Below are 15468 nucleotides of genomic sequence, written 5' to 3' on the forward strand. Positions count from 1 at the left end.
GCGGTTTTTTAGGCTGAAGGCAGCAGGAAAGCCTGCAGCACCCAGGTGTGTGGGGCTACGCAAGCGGTTCCCAAAGAGCTTTAGAACAAGGCCTAGTTTTCCCTGCTTGCTGTTTAGGTGTGGGACCCATATCCATACCTATGGCCATTTTTGTGCCTGGCGTGGCGCCAAGTGGGAAAGGGTGGTTTTGAGGCTGAAGGCAGCAGGAAAGCCTGCAGCCCCCAGGTCCGTGGGGCTACGCAAGCGGTTCCCAAAGAGCTTTAGAACAAGGCATAGTTTTCCCTGCTGGCTCTTTGGGCGTGGGACCAATCTCCAGCCATATGGCCATTTTTGTGTCTGGAGCGACGCAAAGTGGGACAGGGCGGTTTTGAGGCTGAAGGCAGCAGGAAAGCCTGCAGCCCCCAGGTGTGTGGGGCTACGCAAGTTGTTCCCCAACAGCTTTAGAACAAGGCCTAGTTTTCCCTGCTGGCTCTTTGGGCGTGGGACTAATCTCCAGACATATGGCCTTTTTTTTATTGCCTGGAGCGACGCCAAGTGGGACAGGGCGGTTTTGAGGCTGAAGGCAGCAGGAAAGCCTGCAGCCCCCAGGTGTATGGGGCTACGCAAGCGGTTCCAAAAGAGCTTTAGAACAAGGCCTAGTTTTCCCTGCTGGCTCTTTGGGCATTGGACCCATCACCAGACATATGGCCATTTTTGGGCCTGGCGCGGCGACAAGTGGGGAAGGGTGGTTTTGAGGCTGAAGGCAGCAGAAAAGCCTGCAGCCCCCATGTCCGTGGGGCTAAGCAAGCGGTTCCCAAAGAGCTTTAGAACAAGGCATAGTTTTCCCTGCTGGCTCTTTGGGCGTGGGACCAATCTCCAGACATATGGCCATTTTTGGGCCTGGCGTGGCGACAAGTGGGAAAGGGTGGTTTTGAGGCTGAAGGCAGCAGGAAAGCCTGCAGCCCCCAGGTGTGTGGGGCTACGCAAGTAATTCTCAAAGAGCTTTAGAACAAGGCCTAGTTTTCCCTGCTGGCTCTTTGGGCGTGGGACCCATCACCACACATATGGCCATTTTTGTGCCTGACGTGGCGCCAAGTGGGAAAGGGTGGTTTTGAGGCTGAAGGCAGCAGGAAAGCCTGCAGCCCCCAGCTGTGTGGGGCTACGGAAGCGGTTCCCAAAGAGCTTTAGAACAAGGCCTAGATTTCCCTGCTGGCTCTTTGGGCGTGGGACCAATCTCCAGCCATATGGCCATTTTTGTGACTATAGCGACGCCAAGTGGGACAGGGCGGTTTTGAGGCTGAAGGCAGCAGGAAAGCCTGCAGCCCCCAGGTGTGTGGGGCTACGCAAGCGGTTCCCAAAGAGCTTTAGAACAAGGCATAATTTTCCTTGCTGGCTCTTTGGGCGTGGGACCAATCTGCAGACATATGGCCATTTTTGTGCCTGGCGCGGTGCCAAGTGGGACAGGGCTGTTTTGAGGCTGAAGGCAGCAGGAAAGCCTGCAGCCCCCAGGTGTGTGGGGCTACGCAAGCGTTTCCCAAAGAGCTTTAGAACAAGGCATAGTTTTCCCTGCTGGCTCTTTGGGCGTGTGACCAATCTCCAGACATATCGCCATTTTTGTGCCTGGAGCGACGCCAAGTGGGAAAGGGCGGTTTTGAGGCTGAAGGCAGCAGGAAAGCCTGCAGCCCCCAGGTGTGTGGGGCTACGCAAGCGGTTCCCAAAGAGCTTTAGAACAAGGCCTAGTTTTCCCTGCTGGCTCTTTGGGCGTTGGACCCATCACCAGACATATGGCCATTTTTGGGCCTGGCACGGCGACAAGTGGGGAAGGGTGGTTTTGAGGCTGAAGTCAGCAGGAAAGCCTGCAGCCCCCAGGTCCGTGGGGCTACGCAAGAGGTTCCCAAAGAGCTTTAGAACAAGGCTTAGTTTTCCCTGCTCGCTCTTTGGGCGTGGGACCAGTCTCCAGACATATGGCCATTTTTGTGCCTGGCGCGGTGCCAAGTGGGAAAGGGTGGTTTTGAGGCTGAAGGCAGCAGGAAAGCCTGCAGCCCCCAGGTGTGTGGGGCTACGCAAGCGGTTCCCAAAGAGCTTTAGAACAAGGCATAGTTTTCCCTGCTGGCTCTTTGGGCGTGGGACCAGTCTCCAGCCATATGGCCATTTTTGTGCCTGGCGCGGTGCCACGTGGGAAAGGGTGGTTTTGAGGCTGAAGGGAGCAGGTAATCCTGCAGCCCGCAGGTGTGTGGGGCTACGAAAGCGGTTCCAAAAAAGCTTTAGAACAAGGCATAGTTTTCCCTGCTGGCTCTTTGGGCGTGGGACCAATCTCCAGACATATGGCCATTTTTGTGCCTGCAGCGACGCCAAATGGGACAGGGCGGTTTTGAGGCTGAAGGCAGCAGGAAAACCTGCAGCCCGCACGTCTGTGGGGCCACACAAGCGGTTCCCAAAGAGCTTTAGAACAAGGCATAGTTTTCCCTGCTGGCTCTTTGGGCGTGGGACCAATCTCCAGACATATGGCCATTTTTGTGCCTGGCGTGGCGCCAAGTGGGAAAGGGTGGTTTTGAGGCTGAAGGCAGCAGGAAAGCCTGCAGCCCCCAGGTGTGTGGGGCTACGCAAGCCGTTCCCAAAGAGCTTTAGAACAAGGCCTAGATTTCCCTGCTGGATCTTTGGACGTGGGACCACTCTCCAGACATATGGCCATTTTTGTGACTATAGCGACGCCAAGTGGGACAGGGCGGTTTTGAGGCTGAAGGCAGCAGGAAAGCCTGCAGCCCCCAGGTGTGTGGGGCTACGCAAGCAGTTCCCAAAGAGCTTTAGAACAAGGCATAATTTTCCCTGCTGGCTCTTTGGGCGTGGGACCAATCTCCAGACATATGGCCATTTTTGGGCCTGGCGCGGCGCCAAGTGGGACAGGGCTGTTTTGAGGCTGAAGGCAGCAGGAAAGCCTGCAGCCCCCAGGTGTGTGGGGCTACGCAAGCGTTTCCCAAAGAGCTTTAGAACAAGGCATAGTTTTCCCTGCTGGCTCTTTCGGCGTGTGACCAATCTCCAGACATATCGCCATTTTTGTGCCTGGAGCGACGCCAAGTGGGAAAGGGCGGTTTTGAGGCTGAAGGCAGCAGGAAAGCCTGAAGCCCCCAGGTGTGTGGGGCTACGCAAGCGGTTCCCAAAGAGCTTTAGAACAAGGCCTAGTTTTCCCTGCTGGCTCTTTGGGCGTTGGACCCATCACCAGACATATGGCCATTTTTGGGCCTGGCACGGCGACAAGTGGGGAAGGGTGGTTTTGAGGCTGAAGGCAGCAGGAAAGCCTGCAGCCCCCAGGTGTGTGGGGCTACGCAAGCGGTTCCCAAAGAGCTTTAGAACAAGGCCTAGTTTTCCCTGCTGGCTCTTTGGGCGTTGGACCCATCACCAGACATATGGCCATTTTTGGGCCTGACGTGGCGACAAGTGGGGAAGGGTGGTTTTGAGGCTGAAGGCAGCAGGAAAGCCTGCAGCCCCCAGGTCCGTGGGGCTACGCAAGAGGTTCCCAAAGAGCTTTAGAACAAGGCTTAGTTTTCCCTGCTGGCTCTTTGGGCGTGGGACCAATCCCCAGCCATATGGCCATTTTTGTGTCTGGAGCGACGCCAAGTGGGACAGGGTTGTTTTGAGGCTGAAGGCAGCAGGTAAGCCTGCACCCCCAGGTGTATGGGGCTACTCAAGCGGTTCCCAAACAACTTTAGAACAAGGCATAGTTTTCCCTGCTGGCTCTTTGGGTGTGGGACCCATATGCATACCTATGGCCATTTTTCTGCCTGGCGTGGCGCCAAGTGGGAAAGGGTGGTTTTGAGGCTGAAGGCAGCAGGAAAGCCTGCAGCCCCCAGGTGTGTGGGGCTACGCAAGCGGTTCCCAAAGAGCTTTAGAACAAGGCCTAGTTTTCCCTGCTGGCTCTTTGGGCGTTGGACCCATCACCAGACATATGGCCATTTTTGGGCCTGGCACGGCGACAAGTGGGGAAGGGTGGTTTTGAGGCTGAAGGCAGCAGGAAAGCCTGCAGCCCCCAGGTCCGTGGGGCTACGCAAGAGGTTCCCAAAGAGCTTTAGAACAAGGCTTAGTTTTCCCTGCTGGCTCTTTGGGCGTGGGACCAGTCTCCAGACATATGGCCATTTTTGTGCCTGGCGCGGTGCCACGTGGGAAAGGGTGGTTCTGAGGCTGAAGGCAGCAGGAAAGCCTGCAGCCCCCAGGTGTGTGGGGCTACGCAAGCCGTTCCCAAAGAGCTTTAGAACAAGGCATAGTTTTCCCTGCTGGCTCTTTGGGCGTGGGACCAGTCTCCAGCCATATGGCCATTTTTAGGCCTGGAGCGACGCCAAGTGGGACAGGGCGGTTTTTTAGGCTGAAGGCAGCAGGAAAGCCTGCAGCCCCCAGGTGTGTGGGGCTACGCAAGCGGTTCCCAAAGAGCTTTAGAACAAGGCCTAGTTTTCCCTGCTGGCTCTTTGGGCGTGGGACCAGTCTCCAGACATATGGCCATTTTTGTGCCTGGCACGGTGCCACGTCGGAAAGGGTGGTTTTGAGGCTGAAGGCAGCAGGAAATCCTGCAGCCCCCAGGTGTTTGGGGCTACGCAAGCGGTTCCCAAAGAGCTTTAGAACAAGGCATAGTTTTCCCTGCTGGCTCTTTGGGCGTGGGACCAGTCTCCAGCCATATGGGTATTTTTGTGCCTGGTGTGGCGCCAAGTAGGAAAGGGTGGTTTTGAGGCTGAAGGCAGCAGGAAATCCTGCAGCACCCAGGTGTGTGGGGCTACGCAAGCGGTTCCCAAAGAGCTTTAGAACAAGGCCTAGTTTTCCCTGCTTGCTGTTTAGGTGTGGGACCCATATCCATACCTATGGCCATTTTTGTGCCTGGCGTGGCGCCAAGTGGGAAAGGGTGGTTTTGAGGCTGAAGGCAGCAGGAAAGCCTGCAGCCCCCAGGTCCGTGGGGCTACGCAAGCGGTTCCCAAAGAGCTTTAGAACAAGGCATAGTTTTCCCTGCTGGCTCTTTGGGCGTGGGACCAATCTCCAGCCATATGGCCATTTTTGTGTCTGGAGCGACGCAAAGTGGGACAGGGCGGTTTTGAGGCTGAAGGCAGCAGGAAAGCCTGCAGCCCCCAGGTGTGTGGGGCTACGCAAGTTGTTCCCCAACAGCTTTAGAACAAGGCCTAGTTTTCCCTGCTGGCTCTTTGGGCGTGGGACTAATCTCCAGACATATGGCCTTTTTTTTATTGCCTGGAGCGACGCCAAGTGGGACAGGGCGGTTTTGAGGCTGAAGGCAGCAGGAAAGCCTGCAGCCCCCAGGTGTATGGGGCTACGCAAGCGGTTCCAAAAGAGCTTTAGAACAAGGCCTAGTTTTCCCTGCTGGCTCTTTGGGCATTGGACCCATCACCAGACATATGGCCATTTTTGGGCCTGGCGCGGCGACAAGTGGGGAAGGGTGGTTTTGAGGCTGAAGGCAGCAGAAAAGCCTGCAGCCCCCATGTCCGTGGGGCTAAGCAAGCGGTTCCCAAAGAGCTTTAGAACAAGGCATAGTTTTCCCTGCTGGCTCTTTGGGCGTGGGACCAATCTCCAGACATATGGCCATTTTTGTGCCTGGCGTGGCGCCAAGTGGGAAAGGGTGGTTTTGAGGCTGAAGGCAGCAGGAAAGCCTGCAGCCCCCAGGTGTGTGGGGCTACGCAAGTAATTCTCAAAGAGCTTTAGAACAAGGCCTAGATTTCCCTGCTGGCTCTTTGGGCGTGGGACCCATCACCAGACATATGGCCATTTTTGTGCCTGACGTGGCGCCAAGTGGGAAAGGGTGGTTTTGAGGCTGAAGGCAGCAGGAAAGCCTGCAGCCCCCAGCTGTGTGGGGCTACGGAAGCGGTTCCCAAAGAGCTTTAGAACAAGGCCTAGATTTCCCTGCTGGCTCTTTGGGCGTGGGACCAATCTCCAGCCATATGGCCATTTTTGTGACTATAGCGACGCCAAGTGGGACAGGGCGGTTTTGAGGCTGAAGGCAGCAGGAAAGCCTGCAGCCCCCAGGTGTGTGGGGCTACGCAAGCGGTTCCCAAAGAGCTTTAGAACAAGGCATAATTTTCCTTGCTGGCTCTTTGGGCGTGGGACCAATCTCCAGACATATGGCCATTTTTGGGCCTGGCGCGGCGCCAAGTGGGACAGGGCTGTTTTGAGGCTGAAGGCAGCAGGAAAGCCTGCAGCCCCCAGGTGTGTGGGGCTACGCAAGCGTTTCCCAAAGAGCTTTAGAACAAGGCATAGTTTTCCCTGCTGGCTCTTTGGGCGTGTGACCAATCTCCAGACATATCGCCATTTTTGTGCCTGGAGCGACGCCAAGTGGGAAAGGGCGGTTTTGAGGCTGAAGGCAGCAGGAAAGCCTGCAGCCCCCAGGTGTGTGGGGCTACGCAAGCGGTTCCCAAAGAGCTTTAGAACAAGGCCTAGTTTTCCCTGCTGGCTCTTTGGGCGTTGGACCCATCACCAGACATATGGCCATTTTTGGGCCTGGCACGGCGACAAGTGGGAAAGGGTGGTTTTGAGGCTGAAGGCAGCAGGAAAGCCTGCAGCCCCCAGGTCCGTGGGGCTACGCAAGAGGTTCCCAAAGAGCTTTAGAACAAGGCATAGTTTTCCCTGCTGGCTCTTTGGGCGTGGGACCAGTCTCCAGACATATGGCCATTTTTGTGCCTGGCGCGGTGCCAAGTGGGAAAGGGTGTTTTTGAGGCTGAAGGCAGCAGGAAAGCCTGCAGCCCCCAGGTGTGTGGGGCTACGCAAGCGGTTCCCAAAGAGCTTTAGAACAAGGCCTAGTTTTCCCTGCTGGCTCTTTGGGCGTGGGACCAGTCTCCAGCCATATGGCCATTTTTGTGCCTGGCGCGGTGCCACGTGGGAAAGGGTGGTTTTGAGGCTGAAGGGAGCAGTTAATCCTGCAGCCCCCAGGTGTGTGGGGCTACGCAAGCGGTTCCCAAAGAGCTTTAGAACAAGGCCTAGTTTTCCCTGCTTGCTGTTTAGGTGTGGGACCCATATCCATACCTATGGCCATTTTTGTGCCTGGCGTGGCGCCAAGTGGGAAAGGGTGGTTTTGAGGCTGAAGGCAGCAGGAAAGCCTGCAGCCCCCAGGTCCGTGGGGCTACGCAAGCGGTTCCCAAAGAGCTTTAGAACAAGGCATAGTTTTCCCTGCTGGCTCTTTGGGCGTGGGACCAATCTCCAGCCATATGGCCATTTTTGTGTCTGGAGCGACGCAAAGTGGGACAGGGCGGTTTTGAGGCTGAAGGCAGCAGGAAAGCCTGCAGCCCCCAGGTGTGTGGGGCTACGCAAGTTGTTCCCCAACAGCTTTAGAACAAGGCCTAGTTTTCCCTGCTGGCTCTTTGGGCGTGGGACTAATCTCCAGACATATGGCCTTTTTTTTATTGCCTGGAGCGACGCCAAGTGGGACAGGGCGGTTTTGAGGCTGAAGGCAGCAGGAAAGCCTGCAGCCCCCAGGTGTATGGGGCTACGCAAGCGGTTCCAAAAGAGCTTTAGAACAAGGCCTAGTTTTCCCTGCTGGCTCTTTGGGCATTGGACCCATCACCAGACATATGGCCATTTTTGGGCCTGGCGCGGCGACAAGTGGGGAAGGGTGGTTTTGAGGCTGAAGGCAGCAGAAAAGCCTGCAGCCCCCATGTCCGTGGGGCTAAGCAAGCGGTTCCCAAAGAGCTTTAGAACAAGGCATAGTTTTCCCTGCTGGCTCTTTGGGCGTGGGACCAATCTCCAGACATATGGCCATTTTTGTGCCTGGCGTGGCGCCAAGTGGGAAAGGGTGGTTTTGAGGCTGAAGGCAGCAGGAAAGCCTGCAGCCCCCAGGTGTGTGGGGCTACGCAAGTAATTCTCAAAGAGCTTTAGAACAAGGCCTAGATTTCCCTGCTGGCTCTTTGGGCGTGGGACCCATCACCAGACATATGGCCATTTTTGTGCCTGACGTGGCGCCAAGTGGGAAAGGGTGGTTTTGAGGCTGAAGGCAGCAGGAAAGCCTGCAGCCCCCAGCTGTGTGGGGCTACGGAAGCGGTTCCCAAAGAGCTTTAGAACAAGGCCTAGATTTCCCTGCTGGCTCTTTGGGCGTGGGACCAATCTCCAGCCATATGGCCATTTTTGTGACTATAGCGACGCCAAGTGGGACAGGGCGGTTTTGAGGCTGAAGGCAGCAGGAAAGCCTGCAGCCCCCAGGTGTGTGGGGCTACGCAAGCGGTTCCCAAAGAGCTTTAGAACAAGGCATAATTTTCCTTGCTGGCTCTTTGGGCGTGGGACCAATCTCCAGACATATGGCCATTTTTGGGCCTGGCGCGGCGCCAAGTGGGACAGGGCTGTTTTGAGGCTGAAGGCAGCAGGAAAGCCTGCAGCCCCCAGGTGTGTGGGGCTACGCAAGCGTTTCCCAAAGAGCTTTAGAACAAGGCATAGTTTTCCCTGCTGGCTCTTTGGGCGTGTGACCAATCTCCAGACATATCGCCATTTTTGTGCCTGGAGCGACGCCAAGTGGGAAAGGGCGGTTTTGAGGCTGAAGGCAGCAGGAAAGCCTGCAGCCCCCAGGTGTGTGGGGCTACGCAAGCGGTTCCCAAAGAGCTTTAGAACAAGGCCTAGTTTTCCCTGCTGGCTCTTTGGGCGTTGGACCCATCACCAGACATATGGCCATTTTTGGGCCTGGCACGGCGACAAGTGGGAAAGGGTGGTTTTGAGGCTGAAGGCAGCAGGAAAGCCTGCAGCCCCCAGGTCCGTGGGGCTACGCAAGAGGTTCCCAAAGAGCTTTAGAACAAGGCATAGTTTTCCCTGCTGGCTCTTTGGGCGTGGGACCAGTCTCCAGACATATGGCCATTTTTGTGCCTGGCGCGGTGCCAAGTGGGAAAGGGTGTTTTTGAGGCTGAAGGCAGCAGGAAAGCCTGCAGCCCCCAGGTGTGTGGGGCTACGCAAGCGGTTCCCAAAGAGCTTTAGAACAAGGCCTAGTTTTCCCTGCTGGCTCTTTGGGCGTGGGACCAGTCTCCAGCCATATGGCCATTTTTGTGCCTGGCGCGGTGCCACGTGGGAAAGGGTGGTTTTGAGGCTGAAGGGAGCAGTTAATCCTGCAGCCCCCAGGTGTGTGGGGCTACGCAAGCGGTTCCCAAAGAGCTTTAGAACAAGGCCTAGTTTTCCCTGCTGGCTCTTTGGGCGTTGGACCCATGTCCAGACATATGGCCATTTTTGGGCCTGGTGCGGCGACAAGTAGGAAAGGGTGGTTTTCAGGCTGAAGGCAGCAGGAAAGCCTGCAGCCCCCAGGTGTGTGGGGCTACGCAAGCGGTTCCCAAAGAGTTTTAGAATAAGGCCTAGTTTTCCCTGCTGGCTCTTTGGGTGTGGGACCCATATCCATACCTATGGCCATTTTTGTGCCTGGCGTGACGCCAAGTGGGAAAGGGTGGTTTTGAGGCTGAAGGCAGCAGGAAAGCCTGCAGCCCCCAGGTGTGTGGGGCTACGCAAGTAATTCCCAAAGAGCTTTAGAACAAGGCCTAGTTTTCCCTGGTGGCTCTTTGGGCATGGGACCCATCACCAGACATATGGCCATTTTAGTGCCTGGCGTGGCGCCAAGTAGGAAAGGGTGGTTTTGAGGCTGAAGGCAGCAGGAAAGCCTGCAGCCCCCAGGTGTGTGGGGCTACGCAAGCGGTTCCCAAAGAGTTTTAGAACAATGCATAATTTTCCCTGCTGGCTCTTTGGGCGTGGGACCAATCTCCAGACATATGGCCATTTTTGTGCCTGGCGCAGCGACAAGTGGGGAAGGGTGGTTTTGTGGCTTAAGGCAGCAGGAAAGCCTGCAGCCCCCAGGTCCGTGGGGCTACGCAAGAGGTTCCCAAAGAGCTTTAGAACAAGGCATAGTTTTCCCTGCTGGCTCTTTGGGCGTGGGACCAATCTCCAGACATATGGCCATTTTTGTGCCTGGCGCGGTGCCACGTGGGAAAGGGTGGTTTTGAGTCTGAAGGCAGCAGGAAATCCTGCAGCCCCCAGGTGTGTGGGGCTACGCAAGCGGTTCCAAAAGAGCTTTAGAACAAGGCATAGTTTTCCCTGCTGGCTCTTTGGGCGTGGGACCAATCTCCAGACATATGGCCATTTTTGTGCCTGGAGCGACGCCAAGTGGGACAGGGCGGTTTTGAGGCTGAAGGCAGCAGGAAAGCCTGCAGCACCCAGGTTTGTGGGGCTACGCAAGTAATTCCCAAAGAGCTTTAGAACAAGGCATACTTTTCCCTGCTGGCTCTTTGGGCGTGGGACCCATCACCACACATATGGCCATTTTTGTGCCTGGCGTGGCGCCAAGTGGGAAAGGGTGGTTTTGAGGCTGAAGGCAGCAGGAAAGCCTGCAGCCCCCAGGTGTGTGGGGCTACGCAAGCCGTTCCCAAAGAGCTTTAGAACAAGGCCTAGATTTCCCTGCTGGATCTTTGGACGTGGGACCACTCTCCAGACATATGGCCATTTTTGTGACTATAGCGACGCCAAGTGGGACAGGGCGGTTTTGAGGCTGAAGGCAGCAGGAAAGCCTGCAGCCCCCAGGTGTGTGGGGCTACGCAAGCAGTTCCCAAAGAGCTTTAGAACAAGGCATAATTTTCCCTGCTGGCTCTTTGGGCGTGGGACCAATCTCCAGACATATGGCCATTTTTGGGCCTGGCGCGGCGCCAAGTGGGACAGGGCTGTTTTGAGGCTGAAGGCAGCAGGAAAGCCTGCAGCCCCCAGGTGTGTGGGGCTACGCAAGCGTTTCCCAAAGAGCTTTAGAACAAGGCATAGTTTTCCCTGCTGGCTCTTTCGGCGTGTGACCAATCTCCAGACATATCGCCATTTTTGTGCCTGGAGCGACGCCAAGTGGGAAAGGGCGGTTTTGAGGCTGAAGGCAGCAGGAAAGCCTGCAGCCCCCAGGTGTGTGGGGCTACGCAAGCGGTTCCCAAAGAGCTTTAGAACAAGGCCTAGTTTTCCCTGCTGGCTCTTTGGGCGTTGGACCCATCACCAGACATATGGCCATTTTTGGGCCTGGCACGGCGACAAGTGGGGAAGGGTGGTTTTGAGGCTGAAGGCAGCAGGAAAGCCTGCAGCCCCCAGGTGTGTGGGGCTACGCAAGCGGTTCCCAAAGAGCATTAGAACAAGGCCTAGTTTTCCCTGCTGGCTCTTTGGGCGTTGGACCCATCACCAGACATATGGCCATTTTTGGGCCTGGCACGGCGACAAGTGGGGAAGGGTGGTTTTGAGGCTGAAGGCAGCAGGAAAGCCTGCAGCCCCCAGGTCCGTGGGGCTACGCAAGAGGTTCCCAAAGAGCTTTAGAACAAGGCCTAGTTTTCCCTGCTGGCTCTTTGGGCGTGGGACCAATCCCCAGCCATATGGCCATTTTTGTGTCTGGAGCGACGCCAAGTGGGACAGGGCGGTTTTGAGGCTGAAGGCAGCAGGAAAGCCTGCAGCCCCCAGGTGTGTGGGGCTACGCAAGTTGTTCCAAAAGAGCTTTAGAACAAGGCCTAGTTTTCCCTGCTGGCTCTTTGGGCGTGGGACCAATCTCCAGCCATATGGCCATTTTTGTGCCTGGCGTGGCGCCAAATGGGAAAGGGTTGTTTTGAGGCTGAAGGCAGCAGGTAAGCCTGCACCCCCAGGTGTATGGGGCTACTCAAGCGGTTCCCAAACAACTTTAGAACAAGGCATAGTTTTCCCTGCTGGCTTTTTGGGCATGGGACCAATCTCCAGACATATGGCCATTTTTGTGCCTGGCGTGGCGCCAAGTGGGAAAGGGTGGTTTTGAGGCTGAAGGCAGCAGGAAAGCCTGCAGCCCCCAGGTGTGTGGGGCTACGCAAGTAATTCTCAAAGAGCTTTAGAACAAGGCCTAGTTTTCCCTGCTGGCTCTTTGGGCGTGGGACCCATCACCAGACATATGGCCATTTTTGTGCCTGACGTGGCGCCAAGTGGGAAAGGGTGGTTTTGAGGCTGAAGGCAGCAGGAAAGCCTGCAGCCCCCAGGTGTGTGGGGCTACGCAAGCGGTTCCCAAAGAGCTTTAGAACAAGGCCTAGTTTTCCCTGCTGGCTCTTTGGGCGTTGGACCCATCACCAGACATATGGCCATTTTTGGGCCTGGCACGGCGACAAGTGGGGAAGGGTGGTTTTGAGGCTGAAGGCAGCAGGAAAGCCTGCAGCCCCCAGGTCCGTGGGGCTACGCAAGAGGTTCCCAAAGAGCTTTAGAACAAGGCTTAGTTTTCCCTGCTGGCTCTTTGGGCGTGGGACCAGTCTCCAGACATATGGCCATTTTTGTGCCGGGCGCGGTGCCACGTGGGAAAGGGTGGTTTTGAGGCTGAAGGCAGCAGGAAAGCCTGCAGCCCCCAGGTGTGTGGGGCTACGCAAGCGGTTCCCAAAGAGCTTTAGAACAAGGCATAGTTTTCCCTGCTGGCTCTTTGGGCGTGGGACCAGTCTCCAGCCATATGGCCATTTTTAGGCCTGGAGCGACGCCAAGTGGGACAGGGCGGTTTTGAGGCTGAAGGCAGCAGGAAAGCCTGCAGCCCCCAGGTGTGTGGGGCTACGCAAGCGGTTCCCAAAGAGCTTTAGAACAAGGCCTAGTTTTCCCTGCTGGCTCTTTGGGCGTGGGACCAGTCTCCAGACATATGGCCATTTTTGTGCCTGGCGTGGCGCCAAGTGGGAAAGGGTGGTTTTGAGGCTGAAGGCAGCAGGAAATCCTGCAGCCCCCAGGTGTTTGGAGCTACGCAAGCGGTTCCCAAAGAGCTTTAGAACAAGGCATAGTTTTCCCTGCTGGCTCTTTGGGCGTGGGACCAGTCTCCAGCCATATGGGTATTTTTGTGCCTGTTGTGGCGCCAATTAGGAAAGGGTGGTTTTGAGGCTGAAGGCAGCAGGAAATCCTGCAGCCCCCAGGTGTGTGGGGCTACGCAAGCGGTTTCCAAAGAGCTTTAGAACAAGGCATAGTTTTCCCTGCTGGCTCTTTGGGTGTGGGACCCATATCCATACCTATGGCCATTTTTCTGCATGGCGTGGCGCCAAGTGGGAAAGGGTGGTTTTGAGGCTGAAGGCAGCAGGAAAGCCTGCAGCCCCCAGGTGTGTGGGGCTACGCAAGCGGTTCCCAAAGAGTTTTAGAATAAGGCCTAGTTTTCCCTGCTGGCTCTTTGGGTGTGGGACCCATATCCATACCTATGGCCATTTTTGTGCCTGGCGTGACGCCAAGTGGGAAACGGTGGTTTTGAGGCTGAAGGCAGCAGGAAAGCCTGCAGCCCCCAGGTCCGTGGGGCTACGCAAGTAATTCCCAAAGAGCTTTAGAACAAGGCCTAGTTTTCCCTGCTGCCTCTTTGGGCATGGGACCCATCACCAGACATATGGCCATTTTAGTGCCTGGCGTGGCGCCAAGTAGGAAAGGGTGGTTTTGAGGCTGAAGGCAGCAGGAAAGCCTGCAGCCCCCAGGTGTGTGGGGCTACGCAAGCGGTTCCCAAAGAGTTTTAGAACAATGCATAATTTTCCCTGCTGGCTCTTTGGGCGTGGGACCAATCTCCAGACATATGGCCATTTTTGTGCCTGGCGCAGCGACAAGTGGGGAAGGGTGGTTTTGTGGCTTAAGGCAGCAGGAAAGCCTGCAGCCCCCAGGTCCGTGGGGCTACGCAAGAGGTTCCCAAAGAGCTTTAGAACAAGGCATAGTTTTCCCTGCTGGCTCTTTGGGCGTGGGACCAATCTCCAGACATATGGCCATTTTTGTGCCTGGCGCGGTGCCACGTGGGAAAGGGTGGTTTTGAGTCTGAAGGCAGCAGGAAAGCCTGCAGCCCCCAGGTGTGTGGGGCTACGCAAGCGGTTCCAAAAGAGCTTTAGAACAAGGCATAGTTTTCCCTGCTGGCTCTTTGGGCGTGGGACCAATCTCCAGACATATGGCCATTTTTGTGCCTGGAGCGACGCCAAGTGGGACAGGGCGGTTTTGAGGCTGAAGGCAGCAGGAAAGCCTGCAGCACCCAGGTTTGTGGGGCTACGCAAGTAATTCCCAAAGAGCTTTAGAACAAGGCATACTTTTCCCTGCTGGCTCTTTGGGCGTGGGACCCATCACCACACATATGGCCATTTTTGTGCCTGGCGTGGCGCCAAGTGGGAAAGGGTTGTTTTGAGGCTGAAGGCAGCAGGTAAGCCTGCACCCCCAGGTGTATGGGGCTACTCAAGCGGTTCCCAAAGAACTTTAGAAGAAGGCATAGTTTTCCCTGCTGGCTCTTTGGGCGTGGGACCAGTCTCCAGCCATATGGCCATTTTTGTGCCTGGCGCGGTGCCACGTGGGAAAGGGTGGTTTTGAGGCTGAAGGGAGCAGGTAATCCTGCAGCCCCCAGGTGTGTGGGGCTACGAAAGCGGTTCCAAAAAAGCTTTAGAACAAGGCATAGTTTTCCCTGCTGGCTCTTTGGGCGTGGGACCAATCTCCAGACATATGGCCATTTTTGTGCCTGCAGCGACGCCAAATGGGACAGGGCGGTTTTGAGGCTGAAGGCAGCAGGAAAACCTGCAGCCCGCACGTCTGTGGGGCCACACAAGCGGTTCCCAAAGAGCTTTAGAACAAGGCATAGTTTTCCCTGCTGGCTCTTTGGGCGTGGGACCAATCTCCAGACATATGGCCATTTTTGTGCCTGGCGTGGCGCCAAGTGGGAAAGGGTGGTTTTGAGGCTGAAGGCAGCAGGAAAGCCTGCAGCCCCCAGGTGTGTGGGGCTACGCAAGCCGTTCCCAAAGAGCTTTAGAACAAGGCCTAGATTTCCCTGCTGGATCTTTGGACGTGGGACCACTCTCCAGACATATGGCCATTTTTGTGACTATAGGGACGCCAAGTGGGACAGGGCGGTTTTGAGGCTGAAGGCAGCAGGAAAGCCTGCAGCCCCCAGGTGTGTGGGGCTACGCAAGCAGTTCCCAAAGAGCTTTAGAACAAGGCATAATTTTCCCTGCTGGCTCTTTGGGCGTGGGACCAATCTCCAGACATATGGCCATTTTTGGGCCTGGCGCGGCGCCAAGTGGGACAGGGCTGTTTTGAGGCTGAAGGCAGCAGGAAAGCCTGCAGCCCCCAGGTCCGTGGGGCTACGCAAGAGGTTCCCAAAGAGCTTTAGAACAAGGCATAGTTTTCCCTGCTGGCTCTTTCGGCGTGTGACCAATCTCCAGACATATCGCCATTTTTGTGCCTGGAGCGACGCCAAGTGGGAAAGGGCGGTTTTGAGGCTGAAGGCAGCAGGAAAGCCTGCAGCCCCCAGGTGTGTGGGGCTACGCAAGCGGTTCCCAAAGAGCTTTAGAACAAGGCCTAGTTTTCCCTGCTGGCTCTTTGGGCGTTGGACCCATCACCAGACATATGGCCATTTTTGGGCCTGGCACGGCGACAAGTGGGGAAGGGTGGTTTTGAGGCTGAAGGCAGCAGGAAAGCCTGCAGCACCCAGGTGTGTGGGGCTACGCAAGCGGTTCCCAAAGAGCTTTAGAACAAGGCATAGTTTTCCCTGCTGGCTCTTTGGGCGTGGGACCAGTCTCCAGACATATGGCCATTTTTGTGCCTGGC

The sequence above is a fragment of the Chroicocephalus ridibundus genome, chromosome 6 (assembly GCF_963924245.1).
Source record: "Chroicocephalus ridibundus chromosome 6, bChrRid1.1, whole genome shotgun sequence".
Taxonomy (NCBI): Eukaryota; Metazoa; Chordata; class Aves; order Charadriiformes; family Laridae; genus Chroicocephalus; species Chroicocephalus ridibundus.